This window comes from Colobus angolensis, unplaced genomic scaffold, assembly GCF_000951035.1.
Source record: "Colobus angolensis palliatus isolate OR3802 unplaced genomic scaffold, Cang.pa_1.0 Scaffold21, whole genome shotgun sequence".
Classification (NCBI taxonomy): domain Eukaryota; kingdom Metazoa; phylum Chordata; class Mammalia; order Primates; family Cercopithecidae; genus Colobus; species Colobus angolensis.
The window spans coordinates 6,887,226-6,899,885 of NW_012115266.1; the positions used below are offsets into that span (position 1 = coordinate 6,887,226).

Consider the following 12,660-nt stretch of genomic DNA (forward strand, 5'->3'; position numbering starts at 1 on the left):
GCCCAGGTGCTAATTCCCTCACTGCCTGAGACCAGCGGTGCCGGCCGGCCACTCTGAGTGCAGGGCCTGCCGAGCCCATGCCCACACAGAACTTGTGCTAGCCCACGAATGCCATGTGCAGCCCCAGTTCCCACTCGTGCCTCTCCCTCCACACCTCCCTGCAAGCAGAGAAAGCCAGCTCTGACCTCGGCCAGCCCAGAGTGGGGCTCACACAGTGCAGCGGTGGGCTGAAGGGCTCCTCAAGCTGGCCAGAGTGGACACCGAGGCCGAGGAGGCACCAAGAGCAAGTGAGGGCTGTTAGCACATTGTCACTTCTCAATCCCCCCTCTAAATAGGACACCCCAACTGCTGTTGGGAATTTGGCTGATGACCGCTCTAGCTGCTTCCTGCTGGATACGGGTGATAAAGGGGCCCTGCAGTTGTAGTGTCCTCCAGAAGGGAGCTCTCTAAGCCAGTGAAAGTGCCAAAGGGTTGGTTCAGGGGTCCTCGGTAGAAGTTGTTAGTTGAACTCATTTGGGGTTCCATTTGTAAGACCATCTGTAGCTTTATGGCCTCAATTCTAGAGGAAATAAATTTAACAAGGAGGTTAAAAATACAGGGTCCAAAGGTGAGTAACAGCAAGATGGCTGCCACGGGACCTAGAAAGGGGAGAAGCCATATTGCCCAACTCCAGAGGTTGGTATAAGAATCTGAAAGGCGTTGTCTGATTTCAGAAGCCTTTTCCTGTAAACGCCAGGCAGCATCTCATACTATCCCTGACTGGTTAGTGCAAAAACAACACTCTTCCCCTAAGAAGGTGCAGAATCCTCCTTTCTCAGCAGTGAGGAGGTCTAGGCCTTGGCAGTTTTGGAGAGTCACTGCTGCTAAAGAGTCTATTTGGGATTGTACAGTAAGGATAGATTTCGTTATTTCTTGTAAACTGTTTGAGAAATCCTTTGAGAGTGTGTGGTAGTAGAATAATGAAGTAGATAAACCGGCTATTCTGGTTCCCGTAGCAGCAGCCATTCCTAACCCTACAGCTAGGGGTATTACTTGTATGGCTCTGCACTGACGGACTTGAGCTTTGAGGGGTACTGATAAGGTCTTATTTCCTGGGGCAATGTTAATGTTGGGACTTGGAAAGACTAAGGTGCAGGTGCCTGTCCAGTTAGTGGGGAGGTAGATATAGGTCAATGTTCCACATAAGAAGAATATACCTTGGCTGGGTAGACATTTAGAAATTTACCCTGGTTTTTAAAGAAATAATAGGGTACACTGTTTTTTCTTTACTACTTCTATCTCTCTTTCTCTCTTTAACTTCTTCATCTCTCTCTTTCTGACTGCCTCTGTCTGTCTCTTCCTCTGTCTCCTTCTCTTTGACTTTCTTTCTTTTTCTTTCTTTGTCTCTCTGTTTCTTCCTCTCTTTCTCTGACTTCCTGTCTCTTTCTCTCTTTCCTTTCTGCTGCCACTGCCAGCTGCCTATGCTGCTGCTCTCCCTTCTCCTTCCCCTTTTTGATGACTTTGGCAGTGTAAGACTGACACCTTCTTCGGTTTTTGCGCTGCGTGCAGTAACTCCATGATTTCCTTGTGGTATTTAATAGGGGTTCCCAGAGGTTAGGAACTCCCTTTCTTTCCATATTGCAGCATGGGCATGTAGGATTAGATAAGCATACTTGCCATCTGTATACACATTTATTCTTTTTCCCTTTCACAGTTCTAAGGCTCAGGTAAGTGCCACTAGTTCTGCTAACTGGGCACTGGTCCCTCGGGGAAGCGGCTTACTTTCAAGTACGGTTACATCCCTAACATGGCATAACCTGCCCTTCGTATCCCATTCTCCAAAAATGAACTTCCATCAGTATATAGGTTAAGGTCAGGATTAGCTACGGGGACTTCTAAGAGATCATCTCAGGTGGCATAATTCTGGACTACAACCTGTTGGCAGTCATGCTCGATTGGTTCCCCATCCTCTGGGAGAAAAGTGGCAGGGTTGAGGGCCACACACATACGTATTTGAAGCACTGGTCCCTCAAGGAGTAGCGCCTGGTATCTAAGTAGGCAGTTGTCTGATAGCCATAAACTTCCTCTGGCACTTAGTATGCCATTTACATCATGAGTAGTCCAGACAGTGAGATCCTTTCCTTGTATTGTCTTGACAGCCTCTGACACTAAGATGGCCACCACCGCAACTACCCATAAACAGTGAGGCCGGCCTTTTGCTACTACAACAATTTCCTTACTTAGGTATGACAGTGGTTGTGGGGTTGTCCCACGAGTCTGAGTAAGGACTCCAAGAGCTATCCCTGCTCTCTCTGTGACATATAAAGGGAAGTTTTGTCCTGTCAGAAGGCTTAAAGCTGGAGCTTGTACTAGGGCCTGCTTTAAGGTTTTGAAGGCTGTTTCTGCCTCTGGTTCCCATACTACTAGGCGAGTATTTGCCCTCTGGGTTTCCTTGATTAGAGTATCGAGGGGCCTGGCTATCTCACTGTATCCAGGGATCCATAGTCAGCAGAAGCCGGTGATTCCAAGGAACTCCCATTACTGTTTTAATGTCTTAGGGTGAGGATAAGCCAGTATAGGCTGTATTTGTTCCTTGCGGAGGGGCCTGGTCCCTCTGGCTAAGATTAGGCCTAGATATTTGACCTACTGTAGGCAAAGCTGGGCCTTCAACCTAGATACCTTGTACCCTTGATTAGCTAGAAAGTTCAAGAGATCTAGAGTAACCGGCTGGCAAGAGGCTTCCGAACTGGTAGCCAAAAGTAAATCATCCACATACTGAAGGACCAGAGTGCCTCGACTTGAGAAGTGGCCTAGATCTTGGGCCAGTGCCTGACCAAACAGATGAAGGTTATCTCTAAACCCTTGGGGCAAGACTGTCCACGTAAGTTGGGACGTGTGGTCTGTGGGATCCTCAAAGGCAAAGAGAAACTGGGAGTCAGAGTGCAGGGGAATACAGAAGGCATCCTTGAGGTCCAGAACAGTGAACCATCCTGTTTCCTCTCGTATTTGAGAGAGCAGGGTATAGGGGCTGGGTACAACTGGATATAGAAGAATTACTGCCTCATTGATGAGTCTAAGACATGCACTAGTCTCCACTGACCGTTCGGTTTTTGTACTCCTAGAATTGGGGTGCTGCAGGGACTGCTGTGTTTCCTTACTAAGCCTTGAGCTTTTAAATGTTTAGCAATATCCTGTAAACCTTTATGAGCTTCAGGCCTTAAGGGATATTGCCTTTGATAAGGAAAAGTGGTGGGGTCTTTTAGCCTGATTTGGACTGGGTGGGCATTTTTTGCCCTTCCAAATTGTCCTTCCAATGCCCAGATTTCAGGGTTGAGTCCTTCCTCAAGTAGGGGACAACAAATGGGTAACTTGTTCCCCATATTCATGTAGATAACAGCTCCAGCCTTGGCTAATATACCCCTCCCTAATAAGGGTGTGGGACTTTTAGGCATAACAAGGAAGGTGAAAAGAGCAAAGTCTCCCAATTACAACTGAGGAGGTGGGAGAAATGCCTGGTTACAGGCTGTCCCAGGATTCCTCAGATGGTAACGACCTTGAGGGCAGTCATCCAGGACAGGAGATTAACACTGAGAAGGCCGCACCAGTGTCCAGGAGGAAGTCAGTTTCCTGGCCCTCAATGGTTAAATGTAGCTGGGGCACAGTGAGGGAGATGACATGAGCTGGCGCTTGCCCCAAGCACCCTCAGTCCTGTTGTTGGATCATCTGGTTGGGGGCTTCGGACCCAGAGAACCCTCATCCTCTGGGGCAGTGCACCTTCCAGTGATTGCCTCAGCACAGTGGACATGGACGAGGGGGCAGCTTGTTTCTCATTGGACAATCTTTTTTAAAGTGTCCTAGTAAACCACACTGATAACAAGCCCTACCAAGGGATTGGCCTGCTCCATTTTCTGTCTTCTCTGAACCACCAAGGTTTGTCTGAGGGCCATGACTAAGGCTGCGGCCTTTCTCTGATCTTGCTTTTCCTTTTGGGCCTGTTCCTCTTGGTCCCTATTATAGAACACCAAGGTTGCCAGGTTTAATAATGCCTCCAGATTTTGTTCAGGGCCCAGGGCTTGCTTTTGGAGATTTCTCCTGATATCTGTGGCTGACAAACTTATCTTTTAGACTCAATTGACCCTAGTGATTCAGGTGACAGGGGAGTATATTTTTTTAAGGCCTCCCCATAGCCACTCAAGGAAGACAGAAGGATTTTCTTCCTTTCCCTGAGTTATGGTGGATATCACTGAATAATTGATGGACTTTTTCCTAATTCTCCTTAGTCCTTCTAGAACACAGGTCAACAGATGTTTATGACTCCAGCCCCCATGATCTGAGTCAAAGTCCCAGTGGGGATCCATACTGGGGTGGCTTGCTGACCGGTAGAGAATTTATCCCTTTCTTTGGCTGTCATTCTATCATTTACTTGACTAAGATACCACGTATCTCCAAACTCTCAGGCTGCAGCTAAAGCCACATTCTTTTCATTAAAGGCCAGGGTTTGCTCTAACAGTAACATGACATCTCTCCAGGCAAGGTTGAAGTTTTGCCCTAGACCCTATAGGACATCTATGTACCTATCAGAATCATCTGAAGACTTCCCCAGGTCTGCCTTGATCTGCTTTAAATCAGAGAGGAAGAAGGGGACATATACCCGGGTTGGGCCAAATTCTCCTCCCCCTACAGCTTGTAGAGGACATAACCAATTCCCTGGGGGTTTTTGTGGTGCTTTGGAGATTTCTTTGTTTATTTCCTTCTAGGCAGGGGAGATTAGAGGAGGACTATCATTAACAGGAAGGGGAGCTATAGGGAGGCTAGAATATGGGGGTAAGCTGAGAGGTCTTCCTGTGGGATGTAAATTACATGCTTTGCATAGTTCTGTATTCTCCTTCAATGAAAAGAAAGCTTGGACATAAGGTATTTCACTCCATTTGCCTTCCCTCTTGCAGAAAAGGTCAAGCTGCAAGACAGTATTGTTAATTTGTACTTCCCTTAGGTGGCCATTTTTCCCCATCAGAGACAGAATACTGGGGCAAGACCATAGTGCAGAAAAAAATGAGCCACCTCTTTTTCAGGGTTTGCGGGTCAAATTGGTCCCAATGACTTAGGATGCATTTCAAGGGTGAGCCTATTGATGCCCGAGCATTTCCCATCTGAAAGACAAAACTGCCCATGGTTTCAGGTTGTTTTGTTTCTCCCCCTGCTCAAGAACCTGCAACAGTCCCTGGACCCTGCTGATCAGAATAGTTGCAGTCACCGACGCAGCAGCAGAAACAACCCCTGTCTAAGAACCCACAACAGTCCCTGGACCCTGCTGATCAGAACAGTTGCACTCACCGACACAGCATCAGAAACACTAGTTTTCCTCGCAGATCACAAGGAGGACTGAGGAAGGTCAGATTTAGTGGCCCTTACCAATGCATTCTCGAAAACCTCCACCCTTGGCTATCCTCCTAGATCACAAAGAGGATCGAGAAAAATTGGATTTAGTGGCCCTTATCAACACATTCTCCAAAACCTGTTAGAGTCCTAAGCATTCTCCTGTTAGTATTGGGACTTTACCCATGTCCTCTGAAGATGTTATGCCCCAAAAATGAAGTGGAGGGCCATACCCTGAGGGAGGGAAGAGATCTCCAGGGTTGGAAGAGTGACACCTTTTGTCCTCACTTATACGAATAGGAAGGATAAAATGTCTGAGGCTCCCCATATTCTAGCTTCAGGAATAGCTTTTGTTAGTCCTGCTTGTCTGAGGAGGGATCCTAAAATTCCAGATAGTCCCCTCTATGATGGGGCTTTGGGCAAAAATTATGTCTTTCTGATTGGTGACTCCGGGTACCTAAAGAAGGTAATAGAGTCCTGAAGTTTATACTAGAAATCAGTCTTATAGGAGAAATTAGAAAAGTACCAGAAACAAGGAGTGATTTTTAGAAGCAGGACCAATCTTGGAGAAGAGAGGCAAGAGGAAGTTTGTCTGACAGGCGTTAGGACCCAGGAGGCAACGGTCAGGGTAGATAGAATAGATGGGCGAGTCTGGCTTGGGCAACATGACTTTGAGAGTTCCGCTTAAAGCCACAGGGTCAACCAACTTGCTGTCAGGACCCCAGAGCTCAATGGTTTTCCTCCCTGTTGACCCTTGGCTCAGCCCAGAAGTACAAGAAAAGCAGAAGCTGGTTCCAGGCAAACCAACGCTCCCAACTCTGAAGAGTCGGGGGTTGTTACAGAGCCTTTGCCAGAAAGCCTGACATCCATGTCTTTAGTCCAGCAGCCACACTAGTAGCTTTTAACTCGCCAATGGGTGCCCGGTATTTAGCCCCCAAATTCTAAGGAAAAATAGAACATAATAGCAAGTGAAAGGTGGTGAAGAACCAAAGAGTGAGCAGCAGTAAGATTTATTGCAAAGAGGAAAAGAACAAAGCTTCCACAACACAGAACCAGATCCCAGCAGGTTGCCACCGCTGGTGTGGGCAGCCTGCTTTTATTCCCTTATCTGACGCCACCCACATCCTGCTGATTTGTCCATTTTACAGAGAGCTGATTGGTCAATTTTACAGAGCGCTGATTCGCCCACTTTACAGAGAGCTGATTGGCCCATTTTACAGACAGCTGATTGGTCCGTTTTGACAGGGTGCTGATTGGTGCATTTACAAACCTTGAGCTAGACATAAAGTACTGATTGGTGTGTTTACAATCCTTTAACTAGACACAGAGTGCTAGACAGAAAAGTTCTCCAAGTCCCCACTAGATTGGCTAGACACAGAAGACTGATTGGTGCATTTACAAACCTTGAGCTAGACAGGGAGTGCTGACCGGTGCATTTACAATCCTTTAGCTAGACATAAAGGTTCTCCAAGTCGTCAGGGGACTCAGGAGCCTAGCTGGCTTCACCTAGTGGATCCCATGCTGGGGCGTGGGCAGAGCTGCCCAGCAGTCCCACCTGCTCCTGCACTCCTCAGCCCTTGGGAGGTCGATGGGACTGGGTGCTGTGGAGCAGGGGGCGGCACCCGTCGGGGAGGCTCAGCCCTGTCCGAGCCCACAGGTAGGGGGGCTTGGGCATGGCGGGCTGCAGGTCCTGAGCCCTGCCCGGTCAGGAGGTGGCTGAGGCCCAACAAGAATTCGAGCGGCATGGGCGGGCCAGCGCCACTGGGGGACCCTGCGCACCCTCCGCAGCTGGTGGCCCAGGTGCTAAGCCCCTCACTGCCCGGGCTGGCGGCGCCTCTGGCGCTCCGAGTGCGGGGCCCGCCGACCTTGCACCCACCCGGAACTCGTGCTGGCCAGGCCGCTGGCAACCCCTGTTCCCGCCCACGCCTCTCCCTCCACACCTCCCGGCAAGCAGAGGGAGCCGGCTCCGGCCTCCGCCAGCCACAGAGGGGCTCCCACAGTGCAGCGGGCTGAAGGGCTTCTCAAGCGCGGCTAGAGCCGAGGCCCGGGAGGTGCCCAGAGCCAGCGAGGGCTGCTAGCGTGTTGTCACCTCTCACTAGTAGATGAAACTTCCAGATGGCACTACTAAATATAATAAGATGCTAATAAGGCAAACAAAAGTTTTTAATAATACTAACAGACCAGTTTTGCATAATCATAATGATAGGACACCAGCTATAGGGGATGCTAAAAGTGCATCCCTGGGGGAGGTTCCAGGCTATAAAATCCAAAAATCTAGTTGACATAACAAGTTAAGTTTAACTACAAAGAAGGAAGCAAAGCCTGATGACCAGTGGCTTGGGTCTGACTCACCTTGGAAATCCCTTGCCCTAACAAAAGCACAGATTATTTAGCTCAGATTTTTTTTTTTTTTTTTTTTTAGACGGAGTTTTGCTCTTGTTGCCCAGGCTGGAGTGCAGTGGCACGATGTCGGCTCACTGCAACCTCCACCTTCCAGTTTCAAGTGATTCTCCTGACTCAGCCTCCCGAGTAGCTGGGATTACATGCACCTGCCACATTTTTGTATTTTTAGTAGAGACAGGGTTTCACCATATTGGCCAGGCTGGTCTCAAACTCCTGACCTTGTGATCCCCCTGCCTCAGCCTCCCAAAGTGCTGGGATTACAGGTGTGAGCCACCGCGCCCGGCCTTAACTCAGATTATTTAACCTCAGCTGGTTTAAGAATTTGTGGCAGAAACTGCCAGTTAACTTCCAATATCCATTTTCCCATTCTTCCATAATAGATTTTTGGCCACCAAGAAAAAAGGCTACATTTCACAGCCTTTCTTATAGGGAAGTGTAGCCATATGACCCTTCAGCAAGCAGTATTTTCTGGACAGTGGGATGTGAGCAGAAGTAATGTACATCATCTCCCTCTCCCTCCCCTTTTTAACCCAGGCAGCCTGCCTTTTAGGGGGCAGGAAGGAGGGGCAGGGGGTACTAAGTTCTTAACCATAGTGATTTTTGTGTTATATGGCCATTTGATCCAGCTTGCTCTTCTGCCATCCCTAGGTGGTTGCCCTCATATCATCACAGTTCAAAATGATTGCTGCCCTCTCTCCAAAATGATTCCTGGAAGAGAATAGATGGCAAGGCAGTCAATGGCTTCAGATCCCAAACTCTGAACACTATATTCTACTGCCCTCTAGTGGAATGTTCCGGTACTTGACACAATCATTGCATAACTACATTGGCAAGAATGAAAGCTGTGTGTGAGAAGGGCCACCAAGCCATGGATCGGTGTGCGAAAAGAACAATATTGGGACACACAGAAGGCTATCTGCAGAGCCTAGAAGAGAAGTCACAATGATTCCCTCCAGCTCAGGACTTTTGCCAATTCTTTGGTGAAAAGAACTGAAAGTCAGTATCAGAACTGAATACGGAAAACCCACAGTGGCTTGCCTAAATTTTTGTCTCTGCCATTTGCATTATAAACATATTGACTGAGCATCCACCTAGTGCCAGGTACAGCCCTGTCTCTATGATCGAGACAAACAAGGCCCCTTCTTTCAAAGGTGTACATTCTAAGGGGAGAGGAGGGTAAGGGTGGGCGAAGGAAAAGACAGTAACAAGAAATGAACCAACACGAGGTTGGGCGCCGTGGCTCACACCTGTAATCCCAGCACTTTGGCAGTCAGAGGCGGGTGGATCACTTGAGGCCAGGAATTCAAGACCAGACTGGCCAACATGGCAAAACCCTGTCTCTATTAAAAATACAAAACTTAGTCAGGCGTGGTGGCATGCACCTGTAATCCCAGCTACGGCAAGAGGCTGAGGCAGGAGAATCACTTGAACCCAGGAGGCAGAGGCTGCAGTGAGCCAAGATCGTGCCACTGCATTCCAGCGTGAGTGACAGAGTGAGACTCTGTCAGAAAAAAAAAAGAAATCAACACGAGTGGTGTCAGATAAAGGTAAACGGGAGCCAGATTGTGGAGATTTTTAAATGCATTGGAGAGTTTTAACATAGAGAGAACATGCTTGGATTCAGGTTTCTAAAACACCACTCTGGCTTCTAGGTGGAGGATGAATTGTACAAGACAGGGATGGAGGAGGGAGACCAGCTGGAAGATGGGTGTAGGGGTCCGGAGGAGCGGTGATGGTAGCTTGAATTAGAAAGGAAGCAGCAGAGAATGAGGAGTGAAAAGACTGGTTTCCATTGTGAAAGTAAAGCCAACAGGCCTTAGTCTGTTCATGCTGCTACCATAAAAATACAATATACCGGTGGCCTATAAAAATCAGAAATGGATTTCTCACAGTTCCGGAAGCTGGAAATCTGAGATAGGTGCCAGCTTGGTCAGGCTCTGGTACGAGCCTTTTTCCAGGTTGAAGACTACTGTCTTCTCATTGTCTCCTCACATGACAGAAGGCTGGAGAGCTCTCTGTGGCTCTTCTTCAAGGGCACGAATCCTATTCATGAGGGGTCTACTCTTATCATCTAATTACCTTCCAAAAGTCCCACCTTCTAATTCTGTTCTATTGAGGGTTAGGATTTCAACATAAGAATTTGTGGGGGACGCAAACATTCAGTCCATTGCAGGGGAGTTGAGGGAAAGGCAAAAATCCAGGAGTTATATATAGTTCTCATTTTAGACCAGGAGTTCCATCATTCTCAATATATCCTCTTTTTTTTTGCTTAAAAAAATTCCAATTGGCCAGGCACGGTGGCTCACGCCTGTGATCCCAGCACTTTGGGAGGCTGAGACGGGCAGATCACGAGGTCAGGAGATCAAGACCATCCTGGCTAACACGGTGAAACACTGTCTCTACTAAAAATACAAACAAGGCCGGGCGCGGTGGCGCAAGCCTGTAATCCCAGCACTTTGGGAGGCCGAGACGGGCGGATCACGAGGTCAGGAGATCGAGACCATCCTGGCGAACACGGTGAAACCCCGTCTCTACTAAAAAATACAAAAAAACTAGCCGGGTGAGGTGGCAGGCGCCTGTAATCCCAGCCACTTGGGAGGCTGAGGCAGGAGAATGGCGTGAACCCGGGAGGCGGAGCTTGCAGTGAGCTGAGATCCGGCCACTGCACTCCAGCCCGGGCGACAGAGCAAGACTCCGTCTCAAAAAAAAATAAAAAATAAAAAAATAAAAAATAAATAAATAAAAATACAAACAATTAGCTGGGTGTGGTGGTGGGCACCTGTAGTCCCAGCTACTCGGGGGACTGAGGCAGGAGAATGGTGTGAACCCGGGAGGTGGAGCTTGCAGTGAGCGGGGATCGCACCACTGCACTCCAGCCTGGGGGACAGAGTGAGACTCCGTCTCAAAAAAAAAAAAAAAATCCCAACTTAAGGAAATGTCTAGGTGACTGGTCTGGATGGATCCCACCTAACGCTGAAATGATTCTTGATTCAGGAATGGGCAAAACCAGGTAAGAAGCCCTCTTCTTGGACTCACTGCAGCTGTGCAAATGACTCATTGGGCTTCTTCGGTCCCTAGCCTGGAGCAGAGTAGGAAGAGCCAGCTCCCAGTGGCCCAGCATCCTCCAGGCATGCAAGGTGTGTCAGTCCTCATCCCAAAAGCCCACTGCCCAAGAGGCTTTAGAGACAGCTTGGAATAAGCCCTCTACAGGAGTCCTAAGGATATCCCCTCTTCCCAGCCTCAGTCAACAGCTCAGTATTTTGTCATAGGAACACTTGCTGAAGGAAAAACCCCTCCAGCCTCCAGGTCCTTAATCCACACCTGAGGGCAAAGAAGGGTGCAGGTGAAATGACTGACCTGCAGCTAAAACTGGGATAGCCTTTAACCCATCAGGCAAACCCTACAGTCAACAGTTTCTAAAAACATTAAAGCTGAAGGGGCAACTTCAAATACCTCCTTTATTAGATAAACAAAAGTAGTTTTTCTAACTACTTAGAAATGTCATGTCCCAAATTCTACTCTTTTCATCTTTCAGGGGTATGTCATGGGTTGAACTGCGGCCCCAAAAAAGATACAGTGAAGTCCTCAGAACGTGACCATGTTTAGAAATAGGGCTGTTACCGATGTGATTCGTCAGGATAAGGTCCTACTGGAGCAGAGTCGGCCCCTAACCCGATATGACTGGTGTCCAGGCAAGAAGACACAGACACACAAGGAGAACACCATGTGGAGATGGAACACTGCAGAGATGCATCCACAAGCCAAGGAATGCCTGGGGCTACCAGAAGCAAAGAGAGAGGCATGGAACAGATGCTCCCCCGGAACCCTTAGAAGGAACCCACCCTGCTCTGATCTATATTGATAAGGAGAATGGAGAACCAGGTATCCATGCAGCTCCTAAAGATAGGCTGAAGCTGGGATCTGGACCTTCAATCAAAGCCTTAAAGGGGAGATCTCAAGTTTCAACACCATGTGTTGGCAAAATATCCGGTGCTTTACCAGCCTTACCTAAAGCTACCAGAAAGGCTTTTGGAACAGTCAACAGGGCTACAGAAATGCAAATAAAGACCAACGGACTCCTCAAACTAAAACACCCAAATTTCTCTGCCAAAAAGATGACCAGGAAGACTGTTAAAGCAAAAAGCTCTGTTCCTGCCTCAGATAATGTTATCCAGAAATAGAAAAATTATTTCACTACAATCTTCTGGATTTTGAGTTTTAACCAACCTGAAGAGCACCAGATTACAGGTCTCCCCTTGAGTGGAGTACCTCTTATGATCCTTGATAAGGAGAGAGAGCTTGAAAAGCTTTTTCAGCTGGGCCTGCCTCCACCTGTGAAGATGCCCTCTCCATCATGGGAACCCAATCTGTTGTAGTCTCCTTCAACCATTCTGTTGACCCTGGATGTTGAATTGCCACCTGTTTGCTATGACATATATATATATATATATATATTTTTTTTTTTTTTGAGACAGAGTTTTGCTCTTGTTGCCCAGGCTGGAGTGCAATGGCACGATCTCAGCTCACCGCAACCTCCACCTCCCAGGTTCAAGTAACTCTCCTGCCTCAGCCTACCAAGTAACTGGGATTACAGGCATGCACCACCACACCCAGCTAATTTTGTATTTTGAGTAGAGACAGGGTTTCTCCATGTAGAGGCTGGTCTCAAACTCCTGACCTCAGGTGATCTGCCCACCTCAGCCTCCCAAAGTGTTGGGACCACAGGTGTGAGCCACCGCACCTGACCATGCTATGATATAAATATTTAAATTTCTTGATGCTTTAGGGTTTATGTGTATTTGTATTAATAAAGCATTCTTTGTTTAACAAGAAAAAAACTCACCCTGCTAACATCTTAATTTTGAACTTCCAGCGTCCAGAACTGTGAGACAATAAATTTCT

The 12,660-nt window shown here is 47.9% G+C and overlaps 1 pseudogene; it reads left to right on the top strand.

Annotated features, from left to right (window-relative positions):
• The window catches only part of LOC105512352, a 14,370-nt pseudogene extending 2,201 nt beyond the window's left edge, over positions 1 to 12,169 (top strand).
• Positions 12,170 to 12,660: the final 491 nt, after the last annotated feature.